The sequence below is a fragment of the Microtus pennsylvanicus genome, chromosome X (genome assembly GCF_037038515.1).
Source record: "Microtus pennsylvanicus isolate mMicPen1 chromosome X, mMicPen1.hap1, whole genome shotgun sequence".
In the NCBI taxonomy this organism is placed as follows: domain Eukaryota; kingdom Metazoa; phylum Chordata; class Mammalia; order Rodentia; family Cricetidae; genus Microtus; species Microtus pennsylvanicus.
Genome location: NC_134601.1, coordinates 123,448,897 through 123,464,763, shown reverse-complemented (window position 1 = coordinate 123,464,763; position 15,867 = coordinate 123,448,897). Strand labels below are relative to the sequence as shown.

Here is a 15,867-nt window from a genome sequence, read left to right as displayed (position 1 = left end):
ACAGCCCAAAGACCATGCTTAAGGCAGTGTGCGTGGATGCCCAGTGATTTGAAAAGCTTCTTTCTCCTTCCCAAGGGGATAGCAATGGAAGAACTGGCCAAAGTTAAGCAAGCAAATAACTCAGGCAATGTATTGGGGAAGATGGAATCAGTTTAAGGAGCACAAGACTCAGGCCTCATTTGGACCGTGAATAAAATTACTATGGCAGGAGGCTTATAATGAACATGCTGTTAATTGGTACTCAGAGCTACAGAGGGAGACCCTGGTTCAAAGAGTTAAATGGATGAATGAATGAATGAATGAATAAATAAATAAATAATAAATAAATAAATAAGCATTTTTTAAAAACAATGTTGATGTATTTGAACTTACTTATTTTGGCAGAGTTCTACTTAGCTCTGCCTTCTTTCTGTTTCTGAATACAGATGTGTATCAGTTTCTAAATAGTGAGTGTATGATATGTATGTGTATGTGTATGTGCCTTCCTACAGAAATTTTCACCCCAACTTCCAAAGTTCCTAATAGTGTGTCATATAACAAAAAGAGTTGGCCACTATACTAGAAACCTCCCAGGATTGTCAATGCTCTTTTGGTTTACTTATATTTAATTTAAATGTATATATTTATTATGTTTATAATTTATATGTACATAAAACTATATATTTATATATAATTTAATTTAACACCTACCTATATTTAATTCAAAATAAAAGTGTGTAGTCTATTATTTTTCAGAGAGCTGTCTCCTCTTCCACGTTGGTGTAAACATTGAAGGAGCAAGAAGACAGTTTTGTCTCACACTTGCTCGTCTGTCATTGTATTAGAACTTTTTGTGTTATGCCACAGCACTTTTTAAGAAAATCCCAGCAGCTTTCCTTTGTAATTTGAAGAGTATATTAGCCCTCAAGCTGAAAAGCTCAATGATTGAACTCATAGTACATTGATAAAATCTAGAATTAGGTGCTGTCTTTTTAGGAAATGGTGTTCTCTGAAGACTGTTCTTTGTCTAGTATCAGAAGACCACTCCAACTGATGTTTTAACCGAGTGTCCCTGTTGGACCAGGCTTAGTGCTGTGAAATTGTCAAAACGTGGTGGCTTTATTCTCACCATGATGAATAGCTAGCCCTCAGTGCAAACATTCCCAGTCCAGCATATCAAAATAGATTAAGATAAAAGTCTAGTTGATGAGCCATAGGGGAAAATTACCCTCTTTCCTTTTAAGCAATGAGAAGTGCTTTCTAAGGCTCAGCCAAGGGATATAGCACTTCTAGCTTTTAATTAAAATGACACTTCACTTATTTTCATGCAACATTAAGTTAATTTGTTCCAGATTCATGCAAACAAGGAGGAAGGAAAGCACATATGCTTTCTATAGAAAATCTTTTCTGTGGGTTATGTCTCCTAGAGGGAATTGATGGTAGGGTGAGTGAAGGGTTTAAACTGATCCTGCTCTCCTACTACAGCTTTTACATCTCTCTATGAAATGGCTTGTTTGGGGCTGAGTGGAGAGCAGTAGATGAGAGACAGACATCTGAAATATAACACATGAAGACATGAATTGGTGAATTCATAAGCATTAGAAGAATTCCTGAATTTTCATGGTTTATTGAGAAATCTGCTACTAGTGTTATCCCACTGGCCATGCTTGCCTTTGGAAATGTGTATATATTTCATCTCAGTTTACTGAACAAATCAGAGGAGGATTTACCTAACTTTATTTTCAGCAAACATGCATAATTTGGGGGTAGGGTCAGGAATAAACAAATGGTTTTAGACCCAGCTAAATATACTTGAAATAATATCAAAGAGCTATAACACACTGTGCCTCTATGAAGAAGGTATTTTTTTTTAACAGAACACAAAAGAAACATCATGCATGAGCAGTCAAGCCTACGGGCATAATTACGTAAATGCAGAATAACACAGGACAATATTGGACGGTGTCACCAAGTGCAGGTCACTACTGTTAATGACTCTCATGAAGGCAAGATTCAGCCTAGCAATCAAAGGTATGCCGTGTCTCTGTTGCCAAGTCCTAGGTAGAACTGGGGTGGTAGCTATGCTGTGTAAATGTGTGCGTGTACATGTATGTGTAGGTGCTCATGTGAAGGCCAGTATTAACATTCCCTTAGATCACGCTCCATCTTGGTTTCTTTTTCTCCCCACCTTTACACTTTATTTTTTAAACCTTTATAAAATATCCTTATCGATATATATATATATATATACTAGTGATGAGAACTCTTGATGAATCTGAAGATCACAAATTTGAGAAGAATAGCTAGCCACAAAGATCTTCCTGTCTCTGCCTCATCAGAGCTGGTATTATAGCAATGCAGTTCTATATAATGCAGTTTAATACAGATCCTTATGTTTTGATGACCCCCCAATTATAAAATTGATGTCATTGCTACTTCATAACAGTAATTTTGCTACTGTTATGAATCGTAATTTTTTCCAATAGTCTTAGGCAACTTATATGAAAGGGTTGTTCGACCCCAAAAAGGTCATAACCTACTGGTTTAGAATTTATTCTAAGGTGCTCACAGGTAAAACAAGCCTGAAGAAACTGAAGCTGGGAGAAAGTAGTATGGGAAGGGAGTGACTTTAGCATGGAAAAGAATTTGAAAGCAAGTGAAAGGTCAGGTATGGCGGCCATCTGAAAGTAGGAAGACAACTGAAAATCGGAGATGAAACAGACTGCAGTTGCTTTATTTTGTTTTGTTTTCTGTTTTTGCACCCTGTCAACACTGGGAAGTAGCAGATTTAAAGCACTATTTAGAGGAGGAAATTAGGTTAAAGTTAAAGATGATGTCCAGAAGGTAGTGTTAGGAGCAGTGAAGTCCCAGATGCTGGGTATACTCTGATGAGTATGTATCCGCTCATAGTTCTTTTAAGGTGCAGAATGTGGCTGTACTTACCCTTGCATATCTCTCCTGGGAAAAAAGTCCTTCCTTTGTAGAATGGAGGGGAAACTGATGAGCTAATGTCTGCAGAGCAATTTCATCTCCTTAGGTGAGGCCCCCTGCAACTGCACATTTTGATCATTATGACTATTTGTGCCTCTATGAAACACTGCCAAAGAGAACAAGGGAACCTGCCAGAAAAAGAAATTCTCCAAAGGTGAGAGATAAAAAAGAAATGGGACGAAAGGGTGAGGCTGAAAAGAAATAGGTAAAAAGTAATTACCAGAAAGAAATTAGAACAATTATATAAACAGATTGGCTTCAAGGACACATGGCCAAATCTTCAAGCAAGGCTGGCAGTGGGTGAGAAGAAAAACACAACAGAAACCTTTGAGATTTGGAGTGTTCCATTCTCTAGGGGTGATTAGAGGGGTTCCAAAACGGAACCTTTGGGCGGCTACATAAAGGGAAAGATAAGATACGAAAAAAATAAAGAAAAGGGGAGAAAGAGGAGGAAGAATACAGACAGGAGAAGGCAGAAGGGAGGGGTATGTCTTGACAATGTTGCTTAGATGGTAAAGTGCCTGCCTAGCATGCACAGCATCCTGGGTTCCATCTCAAGCACCCCATAAACCATGCAGGATGGCACATGCTGTAATCACAGGACTTGGAAGATAGAGGCAAGGGAATCAGAAGTTCAAGGCCATTTTCAGTCACATACCAAGTTCAAGGCCAGCTTGGGATATATTAAAAAGCAGTCTCAGGAAAGAGCAAAGAGTGGGAAAGAAAAAAAAAAGGCATGCAAAGAGGAAAGTCAACTTTCCAGGTTTTGGATTTTTGACTCTTTCCTTTCTCAGACGAGATTTTCTTTTCAGCTATATTAGTCATTGGATCTCACTGGCAGAAATCACATGGAATATAGATAATTTGTGCCTTTTGTAGTTTTTACTAAAGAAATGGGGTTCCAGGAGGCACTGCTCCTTTCTTTTTCACCCATTCTCTGGATGAAGCAGCTCTCAATTGACTTCTTTTTAAAACTTTTTCAAACAATGCTGGTTTGCATGGGATAGTCTTGTGCATCATGTTGGATGACTGGCATTTTTTTTCCATACATAAACAAGGCAAATGGGCTTAATGATTTCAGGCGTCCATGTCAGAAACGCTTATCAGAGCAGTGACACTGATATGAACTGGCAGCACATAATGCTAACTCCTGCGATGTATAAGATTATATTTAATAATAAGAATAAAGCGTAAACAAACATGGGGATCTCAGAATTCACAGAATGGCTGATTTCAAACTCAAGACCCCGTGAAAGAGATAACGTAATAGTATCCAAGGACTTTGGAGCCTGTCTCTTTTGTTTGCTTCTTAATACCTGAAGGAGGAAGTTGACAGGGAGGATGTGTCCCTTAGAGACAGCATATTGGCCGGTGTGGCCTGTGGAATTTACACACAGGATTGAGGTAGCTCTTTTACTATCAGGGTTCAAAGAGGCATCATTAACCACAGCACCTTCTCTCTATATGCCCCTGCTGTACCCCTCTTGTAATAAGAATGCCACCATTGTCCTTTGATTCTCCTGCATTAGCATCATCCCACAAAACTCCCTTCTCTAGAGATCTGAGATAGCATCCCGAAGCCCATTTGTTAGAAGCTTGTTCCCCAGCTAGATACTATTAGGTGGTGGACTCTTGAAGAAATGGATACCGAGGCTGGGTGGGGCACATGCTCACAATTCTAGTAATTAGTGTGGCAAAGAAAGAGATTTTTTTCACAAATTTAGGATCAGTCTGATCTATGCAAGAAACATAAGGCCAGCCAAGGCTACAAAGTAAAACCTTGCTTTAAAAAAGAAAAAAAAAAGAGAAAGAAAAGTGAGAGGTTTGGCTGTAGCTTAACTGGTGAAGCACGTGCCTCACACACAGGGAGCTCTGGCTTCATGAACCAAGTTTGAAGGTTCACACAAGTAATCCCAGCATTTAGTGAGTAAAGTGAAGATTATTAGATGTTCAAGGTCCTCTTCAGCTAGGTAGGGAGTTGAAGACAGCCTGAGACACATGAGAAACTGTTTCTGAAAGCAATTTAAAAAATAAATAAAAGAAGCAGGGACTAGTGAAATGAAGGTAGGTTAGTTGGGATGTGTCCTCACAGAGGCCACTGGGACTCCTGGATATTACTTATCCTTTCATTTATCCCTCTGGCTATGAGGTGAGTGATTTTATTTTACCATATACTCCCACTCCTAAATGTCATCACATGCCCAACAAAACGAAGACCCTAACAACGGACTAGAAGCATCAAACTTGCAAGCCCAAATGACCAGCTTTTCTTCATATGATGATTATTTCAGGAATCTGTTATAGTATCATAGAGCTGACTAATACTTGCAAGCAAGAATTTTGGCCTTCCTGTTGTTCAGATTCATTAATGATGACTTCCTAGAATCCAGAGCAAGATGTGAAAAGAAGTGCACGTTTGTCTAAAAAGGTGAAAACCTGATTATCAAGAAGAGCCTCATTTGACTACTTGTGTTGACTATTTGGAGTCCGTGAAACTGCAAATGTTGCCAGACATAAACTGGTCTTATCTCCACACTAATTGTGGCCTAGCATACTGTGATCCTGGTCTCCAGATTCCCAATGGATTTTTTATTTTTATTTAGCTGACCGATGCAAATGTCTAGTATGCATCAGTTGTAGCTATAATCCTGAACAAAATATAAAGTTACCTGCTTCAGGAAGTCAAGAGAGCCCAGAAAAATCGACAAGTTCTCCTGGCAAATTAACAATAGGGGAAGAATGGCATTGTAAAGAAATCTATGAGAGGGGTACCTAATCTTATGCCGTGCTTGCAGAGTAGCTCAGTCTAATGAAAGCCTAGCAAGAGCTACAAATTAAATAAGTTGTCTGATACTCTAGTATCTCTCTTCATCTTGTGAGACAAAATGTCATGATGCAGCCCAGGCTGGAGTCAGCTCTGTCTTTCCACTTCAACCTTCCAAGTGATGGGGTACAGGCTTAGCCTTCCACATCCAACTCTCTATTGTCGCATTTGAAACCCCAAATAAACTGGCGGCATTCACCTTTACTATATTTTGCTCAATCAAAAAATAGTATCAGTTCAACATGTAAATGTATTACTAAGACCTTTGTATCTCTTCCCTATTTATGACTTGAAATTTTAATTTGCATTTCACAGTTATGGCTCATCTGGATTCAGACCCTCAGCATTTCCAGTGTTCAGAATAACCACATGTGAAAAGTGGCTACTTTATTGAATAAGGGGAGTTGCTAAGAAAGGTTCACCAAGGATGAATTTAAGTCAGAATGCTAAGCAGTTAGCCTGGCGAATAAATAGAAATGGCTTCAAAGGGCCAGGCAACTCATACCCTGAAAGGCTACAGAAGACAATCTCAGAAAAGAAATGCATGCAGCTCTTTGTGGATGCCCTTGGACTAAAAAGTAGCCATTGATAAGGTAGAGAAGTTAAGATGATGAGTAAGTTGGATGTGGTAACGAAAAATTCTGTGGTAAATCTTCAGCTTTGGGGACCCAGGAGAAGGCTCAGGCAGTAGCAAAGGGCTTGCAAACAAGCCTGAAGAATAGAGTTTGGATCCCAGCACACTTACATAAAATCTAAAAGGGGGCCACATAGAAAACTATAGGTGACCACACAGAATATTATAGGTACCCTCAGATAAGATTATAGGTGACCACTTCATCTATAATTTCAGCACTAGGTAGGACCCTTAGGGTTTGCTAAGGAGCCAGTCTAGCCAACTCTCAAAAAATGAGTTTAATGTGAAACCCTGTCTCAAAAGTTAAAGTAGAGAAACAGTTGAGGAGGATCCCCAATTCTGACCTGGCTTCCAACCGTGCATTTGCACACACGTTCTTATTCAGACTCCCACTGACACACAAACACACTTATCCATAGAAGATATAAGCCCTTGTTGCTTCTGAGATGCTTGTGATAAATCGAAGCCTGATGTGGCATAAAAAAATATTGCAGGCATCCACAGACCCCCAACTTGGGCTTTACTTGAGCATAGAACTTTCAGGAAGGAGATGACAGTTTAATCAGCCTTTGAGAGGATGGATAGCCAGTGTCATTTACCCTGCAGGGGGTGTAGGTTACACAGAAGAACAGACATAGCGGAGTTAATTATTGGAACCATCAAAAGTTTATGAGTACCAATTTCGCCTGCGTGTATCATTCACACCTCATTATCTTCTATAAACAATTAGGCTTTTGCTATGCCAGAATGGCATGTTGATATAAGATATAGACCTTTTTATTAGAATATTTGTATTCTCATCCTTCATAGAATCAAGGTCTGTTTTATGTGGCTTAGGAGAATTTTATGGATTGTAAGCTACTGAAGATGATTATTCATGAAATGCATAATTTTCACTGTAAGCCGTGCCTAAGTCATGTAAACTCAATTTAAGCACAACACTTATGAGTCTTCTTTATCCAAATTATTAAAACATTATCTAAATTTGGATGTAAAACTGTAATATAAAACCTGAGTGTGGTTGAAATCTACATTTTATATTTTTTTTAGTGGAGGAAAACAGATGTAAGAAAACCTTATAATTGTAAGGTTTTTATTGTATATTAGTTTCAAGAAAAAAATAACCTTATGAGAATCAAAATTACAGTGTTGTAAGCCAGGTCTGGTGGCTTATGCCACAATTCCAGCAATTGGGAAACTGAGACAGAAGAATTGCTGTGTGTTTGAAGCCAGCTTCAGCTACAGAGTGAGTTCCTGGCCAGTTTTAGCTATAGAATGTGACCCTCCTTCAGACAAACCAACAAAGAACAAAATGTTACAAACGTATTGAAAATGGAGTGCTGGTAGAAGGATCGACTATGAATACAATGCTGAGAATTAGAGCACATGGTAGATGGACATAATTAGGAAGATACCTGACTTAGCCCCCTCATCAAAGGCAATGGGATAAATACATTTTTATTTCACTCTTAAAATGTGTAAATACACAGGAAGACATTTTAAATTTAAGGTAAAGAACCACGTAATTGCTTTCAAAATGCAATTATACCTTTTTTTTTCATGCTGTGTCCTTGGAGTCCAGCTAAGACTGTAAATACCAGACGAGCGAGGTTGCTGAAGTAGGAGCAACCTTCTTCATGTATGTATGTTTACATGCAACCTGTAAAGCAGCAATACCAGTGGCTGTGCCTTTGGGTCATCCATGTTGTGAACGGGTGCTAATGTGCTCTTTATCTCTCCTAGACTTAGAAGTAAAGATCCACTAAAAATCGATATAGCTAGTATCAACTACTTTATGGTTGCAGTTCATCATGGTGCCTCTTGTAAAAGCTCTGCCAACCAAAACGCCTGTTAGAAACACTTATTTTGCTGCCAAAAAGACCATGTTTTTCAGTAATTTAGTTTCAAGAATAATCATGTCGTTGCTTATGGCTCTCAGAAATTTCCCTGCCATGAATATCAAGGATTCACCTGTGCCCTAGAAAAACCCCAGAGTTTGTTTAGTTAGATTCAGAGTATTGATTGGTCTCTAAGTTTAAGGAAACACCACTGTTGGTGATAACGTAACTTTTGTTTTTATTTTTGTTTGTGTTTTGGTATATATCTCTCTGCACTCTCTCATCAAATGGCTGAGCTATTTTTATTTGGCTATAATATGTAATTAATGCATTTGAGTAGCTAGAAAGAAAGTTCAAGCAGTAAATATTTTAGGCTTTGGAAACCATATGTCTTCTGTTACTAGAAACAACTCCTGCTATTAAAAAAAATCACAAAAGCAGATTTAAATAATACTTAGATGAACAGGTGTAACAACTAATGTTCCAATAAAAACTTTGTTTACAAAGCAAAGACAACTAGCCTGCAAGTCACAATCCCAGAGAACCTAGACAACAATGAGGACCTTAAGAGATACATACATAGATCTAATCTACATGGGAAGTAGAAAGTAGAAAAAAGGCAAGATCTCCTGAGTAAATTGGAAGCATGGGGACTTTGGGAGAGGGTTGAAGGGAAGGGGAGCAGAGAAAAAATGTAGGGCTCAATAAAAATCAATAAAAAAATAAATGTATAAAAATTAAAAAAAATACTGAAACCAAGTCTGTGTGCTATAGTTGGCTGAGCACTAGGGCGCAGACTAGATGGGACAAGTAGCATTACTGTGTGACAAAGAGTACTGTAGTAATATGGGCGGCGGCGGGGCTGCGTCCCCAACACCCCAAGCCGCCTGGCTCAGCTAGCTTATGCCCCGAAATAATTACACACAAACTGTATTCTTTTAAACACTGCTTTGGCCCATTCCTATCTAGCCTCTTCTAGGCTAATTCTCACATATTAATTTAGCCCATTTCTAATCATCTGTGTAGCGCCCCTAGGTGCGCTTACCGGGAAGATTCTAGCCTAAGTCCATCCTGGGTCGGAGCTTCATAGCGTGCGTCTTCCCTGGAGCAGGTAGCATGGCGTCTCTCCTGCGTCTGCTCCCGAGAGAAGAGCTGTCGAGTCTGACCTCACTTCATCTTCCTCCTGGCATTCTGTTCTGTCTACTCCTCCCACCTATCTTCTAACCAATGAAATGGGCCGAGGCAGTTCCTTTATTGCTTAGCCAATGAAATCAACAGATTGATATATGACACTCCCACATCAGAGTACGCAAATTGGTACTTACTGGGTATGTTCCTGAATGGGTCTATATTTTTAAATGAAGTTTGTTTTGTTTGTTTTCAACTAGTTTTAGTTGAGGTGCATTCTAAGATGCCCTGTGTACACAAGTCGTCGTTTTAGATAAGAATAAAGTGGAGCAGTCAAGAAAAGCTCCACAAAACTTTGAATGTGCTATGGGAGAGAATTAAAACCAAACGCTAGGATTAAGGACAAACCAGTTCTTGGGTGTGGGGTTGGAGTTCTGGATGTTGACAAAGCTTCATAGATAAACATTGATAAGGATTCCACCGAGAGAAGGAACACGGATTGTAGACTGTTGTGCATGATCTTGGTTACTGTCGGGAGGGGGAAGTGAATTAGAACTCCAATGAATGATGACCAAGATTCTTCTACATTAGAAGCTGAGATAATCATGGACTTATTTTGTCCCATTTTGCCTGCTTAAGCTAGTTCCCAAGGACTCTTCTTCCTTGACCAGGGACTCCTAATGTCAGTATCAGGAAAGAAGCGGGTGCCAAGTTCTACTCTGGCAAACCTCTGCCAAGCCACCTTCACGGGCCTTACCTGTCAGCCATTGTACATCTGAAAACCTCAAATTGAAACCTTCAGCAACCAGGTTTATATTCTGCTTCAGTCTCATATTAGACTGGTTACTCAGGTAGGGACCTTGGGCCAGTATTATCAATGTGACCTGACGGCTCATTAAAAACCAAGTCCCAAACATCCCCATAGGCCTGCTGGATCAGAAACTACTGTGTGTGACCCTCTATGTTATGAAAGACATTCAGGCACTTTTCTAATAAATGTATCAGCTAGTTGCTAAAGTCTCTTTCCTGGAAGCATTCACAGCCAGAGATATATTATTATTGTCAGATGGAGGAGGAGATTTTTAGAATGTGTCTAATAAAAACTTCTGTATGTCACATATTGTTACAACAGAGTTCTTTCCTTGCAGTTTGTAAATAAATGTCTTCCTTGCCGTGGAACTCATTACTCCAGGATGTAGAGCTATGGGAAGCATATTGCTTTCCCTGGTGTACTCACCTCATTTTGTCTCTATGAAACACCTTAGGAAAAGCACATGATGGTTTGGATTGGCCATGATTCACAAAATAATTATGTTGGAACATATAAGGTGATGGGGCTTGTGGCCATTTCTTGAGTTAAGGCAAGGGGAGTCTAGATATTTCCTTGGGTCTTTCCTTGTGTGCAGTGATCATATGCCTACAGGTGGAACAGATGGAAGGAAAAAAATTATGAATGAACTCTAAATGGAAGTCACCGAAGATGGATGAAAAGTAAGGAAGTCTAACAGGCTTGCTAATAGCATCATTTATCTTGCCTAGTTTTTATTGTAATTGTCATGAGAGAAATGATTGTTATCAAAATTGTTGTGGAAATATGAGATCATAATGGGGAACTATAGAAGTAACTTTTCTCCATTTAAATCATGGGCCTTCCTTGTTGCCTCCCGAGTTTGCTAAAGACATAGAACATAATTGGGTTTCTCTTTGCAGGTATGATGCTTCTATTTTCAGTGCATATGCAACCCCATTTCTTCTCTCTGCCTAGTGGCAGATGGTTCACTCTTTGAGGGACAGAGCTTAACACATATCTACTTGGTACAATTCCTCCTCATCAAATGTTGCTCAAGGAAAGGGTTCAAATGAATGGAGCAAAAGTAAATACAACGGTGGCACTATGTGGGAACTGTGCGCAAACTGGCTACCAGAACCACAGAAGCATTCTCAATAGTCATATAATATCTTTTCTTACAAGTGTAGGGGAGACTATAAAGAACCCTTAGTGGACTTGATGATATGTTTTAAAGATTTATTTATTTTGGGTTTTACATGTATGAGTGTTTGCTTCCATGTATACAAGCATACCTCATTATACCTTGTTCCCAACAAAATAAAAGAGTATGCCATCCACTGAGACTGGAGTTATAGATGGTTGCGAGCTACAATAGGACTTCTGGGAACTGAACCCAGGTCCTCTGCAAGAGTAGGAAGCATTCTTAACCTCAGAGCCATTTCTCCAGCCTTCCATAGGTTTCAAAAAAAAAAAAACAAGACATAGAACATGGATTTTGGGTGGGTGTGGAATGGGTGGTAGATCTGGGAGGAGATGGGAAAAGAAATTGCGAGGATGATCATAATAAAATGTACGAAATTTGAAAAGAACTAGTACAAATATTCTAGAAAGAAAAGCCTCGAGGGATAGATAACTATTTAAAGTGCATATATTTGTACCCCATATGAGGCCTTTTCTGCTTGCTATTCCTTCCACATTTTCATGACCTTGGAAATGTGCAGACATCGAGGGCTTGAGTGAAATGCTGTGTTTTCCCCTTGACATTTAGACTGACAGCATTGAAAATCATTTTCATCTCCACATTTAGTAGTAAGCCCACATTTGTGCCTTTATATTAAGTGTTTCAGAAAATTTGGAACACCATGGGCTGCATGTTGATTCAGGATTGCGGGAGAGAGAGAAAGTCATGTCAGTAGAGCACTAAAGGCACGTGTCTCTTTATTAGTCATTCTAAATGAAATTCAATGGAGCTCTTCCAGAATGAGATAACACCAAAGCATACTAGCTTTATATGTTTAGGTTGCATTAACTCTAAGCTATGACAACATTACCAACATGCATACACTCTGGGAGGGGAAGCAGGTCGTCCAGTTGGCAGCAGCACCTTCAGGCATGCCTAAATCTGCTGTCACTCTCTGTCTTGCCTTGCTAAGAAAACTCACAGGCTTACGATAAGCATCTGCTTTTTAGGATTATAATCTACTGTAGAGAAAGCATCCCCAGCAGACATTGAGAGAGCAGGCCATACACTACTTGTGCTTGAGATGTAAACAAAGAAGTTTTGTTTTGTTTTGTTTTGTTTTTTGGCTAGCTGATTGTAATTTAACTAAATACAAAAAAAGCAACAACAATAATAGAAAGTATTCTATATCACACCCCTTAGTCGTGAACGCCTCTTAGCTCATTTGAAAACTTTTACACGGCAGCCTGCCCTTCTGTTACGCTAGGTTCAGGGACTCTTGATGTGAATTTTGGAAAGCAGCCACTACTGTGCATGTTTTTGCCATTACAGTTTGGGACTGTGTATCTGTTGCACATTTGAAACACCATCCATCCACATCAGAGGCCTATCTATTTATAAGAGATAACTTGTCTCAGGGATTTAAAATGTCCCATAAATATTCAGGTACATGATGCACTCAATGAAAAACAGTCCATCTCTGGCTCAAATACTACGGCAAACAAAAACTTTATTCATTTCCCCTGAGTGGCAAACTGTTATCCTGATGATAAAAAAAGAGTTTTCCCCCACAGAATCTATGCATTTGAACCTTTTCCAATCCTGTTAAAGATTCTAGCTTTTGAGAAAGAAGCCCATTGTCGTGATGAAGGTGGACATTTTTGAGCTGAAAGCACATCAAGTGTCATGGACACTGCTCTCTCACTCCCTCAAGGAGGAAACCAAACCTGGAAAGCATAAATGCCTTTTCAGAGGTTGGTTGCTACAGGTTGATTACTGAATGTCAATTTTTTTGTGCTAATAAAGTTGTATTGAAAAGTGCCTTGGATGCTAGTTAGACCCGGAACTTAGCCTCCAGTTTCTAGACCAGGGTTCTCTCATCATGATCCATTTTTACTTTTAGTTCACAAAAAGTATCTGCATAATTCAGTGCCTTTTCTCACTCTATCCTTTCTTCTTTTTAATAAGCCTATCTTTTATTTTTGTTTGTAGTTGGTGGAGGATAATTTTTTGACTCTGTGTATGTGTGTGTGCAAGCATGCGCACATTGTGTATGTATATGCATTTGTGTGTGGTGGGATTTCACTTGTTCATGTATACATAAGGGAGGGGATCAGAGGTCAATTCCAGGTATCTTTGGTTGCTTCTTCATTTATTTTTTATATTATCATTTTATTTTTGAGATATGGTCTCTTAGCATATCTGTTTGTGAGATATGGTCTCTTAGCATATCTGTTTCAGCTAGATAGGCTAGTCAGTGAGGCCCCAGGAGCTTCCTGTTCCCTAGCATCTTCTTCATGCCTCTGGTTCACAGGAACACACCAGTAACTATGCTCAGCTTTTACATAAGTGCTTCAAATTCAAACTCTCCAGCCTGTTATATTTTCTCTTGCCCAGAAAGCAATGAGATGAACTTGTTGCTGCCTCCTAAACAAAAATGCTTTGAGGTTGACAAGTTTGTTCCATGGGTGAAGTGCTTGCCACCAAACTTGATGACAGCAGTTCAATGCCAAGAATACACATGACGCAAAGAGAAAACTGTCTCCCACAAGTCGTCTTTTACACTCCATGTGCATGCTCCATCCTCCTTAAAAATACATATAGCTTTTCTAACAATATCTTAAAATATGCTTGAAATTTAGGATTCTGAAAACCAAGAAGCAAGGCCAAAAAGATAAACTGAACTATAGTCTAAACAATGTCTGTGTTAAACGTCAAAATCTAAAAAAAAGTCAATATATTAATACCTGCATATCTTTGACAAAGTGAAAATATTATGTTTATCTATGTCAAAAAATGTCTGCATTTTCTACATACCCATTCAAAATGGAATGACTTGCATTGTATTAATTTCTGTGAGTTGCGGTATTAGGTTTTGAGCCTTCTATTAGTAAGTGAAACATTAAATATGAATGCCCTCGAGATAACAAGCGTTTGTAAGTATTTTAATGACACATTTAAGAATTAGACTAGGCCATTTGGTATCTTCAACCAATGCTGTGTGCCAGGGATCCTGCAATCACTGTCCAGGTCTGCGACATGATGAATTTGGTGGGCTCTGGGAGCATATTCAAGTTCCATATTCAGCTAAATACAAGACTAGATCCTCTAGGACAGGAGAAAATCTACCTCATAATTGGAATGGGTTAAAAGTTGTCTGTGTGAGATCATTCAAGAACTGGAAGACTTCCCTGTCTTCTCATTGTTACTATATCAAACTACTGATAAGTTTCTTTAAAATTTAAATATAATACTTTTCTTAATTCATTGAGAATTTCAACACATGTATACAATTTACCTTAACCATATTTCCCCTCCTCTCTTCGCCCTAACTATGCCCAGATCTATACCTAACCCCTCTCCCAATTTCACATCTATTTATTTATCCATCTATCTGTCTGTCTGTCTTGTATGTCTAAATAACCCATCAAGTCCTATTACTGTTGCCCATATGTTTATGGGTTTGAGAACATCAATTGGAACATGGACTGTCTATCTACCACGGGCCACACCCCTAAAGAAAGGTAACTTTCCACCCTTTAGCAACCATCAACTCTCAATATCTCCTCAGGTGTGGGTGGGGCTTATGACCCCTCCCCACTAATGCTGGATATTTTTAACTGGATTGGTCGTGTCCAGGTCATATACAGGCAATCACAGCTGCCACGAGTTCATGAGTGCAAGGTCCCTGTCATATCCAGAAGATACTATTTCCTCGACTTCTCCCTTACCTCTGGCCCTTAAATTCTCTTCCACCTCCTCTTTTATGGTAATCCTTGAGCATCTGGGGAAAGGAACATTCAACAGACATTTTTTTTTCTCTGAACGTTGACCATTTGTGAGTTTTTGCACAATCTCTGCCTAGTACACAAAGATGCTTCAGAGGAGTTTTGATTAGGTCCAAGGTTAACAGACCAGAGCTGGGACAATATCCTGATCAGGTGAGCCACAATCTCTGCCTTCCTCAGCAATAGTATAAGTTCCATTAAGACAAGTACTCTATGTGTCACAGTTCTACCTTACATAATGACAGTCACCAATGTCAAATGATTGAATGAATAAGTATAGTATCTTAAAGATAAGAGGGACTTTGGAGTAAAAAGAGATCCTAGAAAACATTCTAGCCAATATTGAGCCCACATTCAAGGAATGGAATATGATAGTGTTGCTATGGCATACATAAACCTCACCAAAGAACCTTGGAAATGTTCAATCTTCAGCTGAGGCTTGGAGATGACAAGAAAAGTAGCTCGATGTGGAGGACTGGCCTCCCCAACACTTGTTTCTATTTGGAATATTCTCTTAACTCAAATTGGTCACTCTTCTCTTACGTCATCAGCCAAACCAAATTCATCTAAAAAGAGATTTATTTCTCACCACAGATCTTTTCTGAAAGAAAGAAAGAAAGAAAGAAAGAAAGAAAGAAAGAAAGAAAGAAAGAAAGAAAGAAAGAAAGGAGAGATAGATTGGTGCTTGGTATTGACTAGCCTTGCCTGTACTACT

At 39.0% G+C, this 15,867-nt stretch overlaps 1 protein-coding gene across 9 annotated transcripts in view; it reads left to right on the top strand.

Annotated features, from left to right (window-relative positions):
• Window positions 1-15,867, top strand: part of Frmpd4 (FERM and PDZ domain containing 4) — a 644,634-nt gene that overhangs the window by 364,420 nt on the left and 264,347 nt on the right. The window lies entirely within an intron of this gene.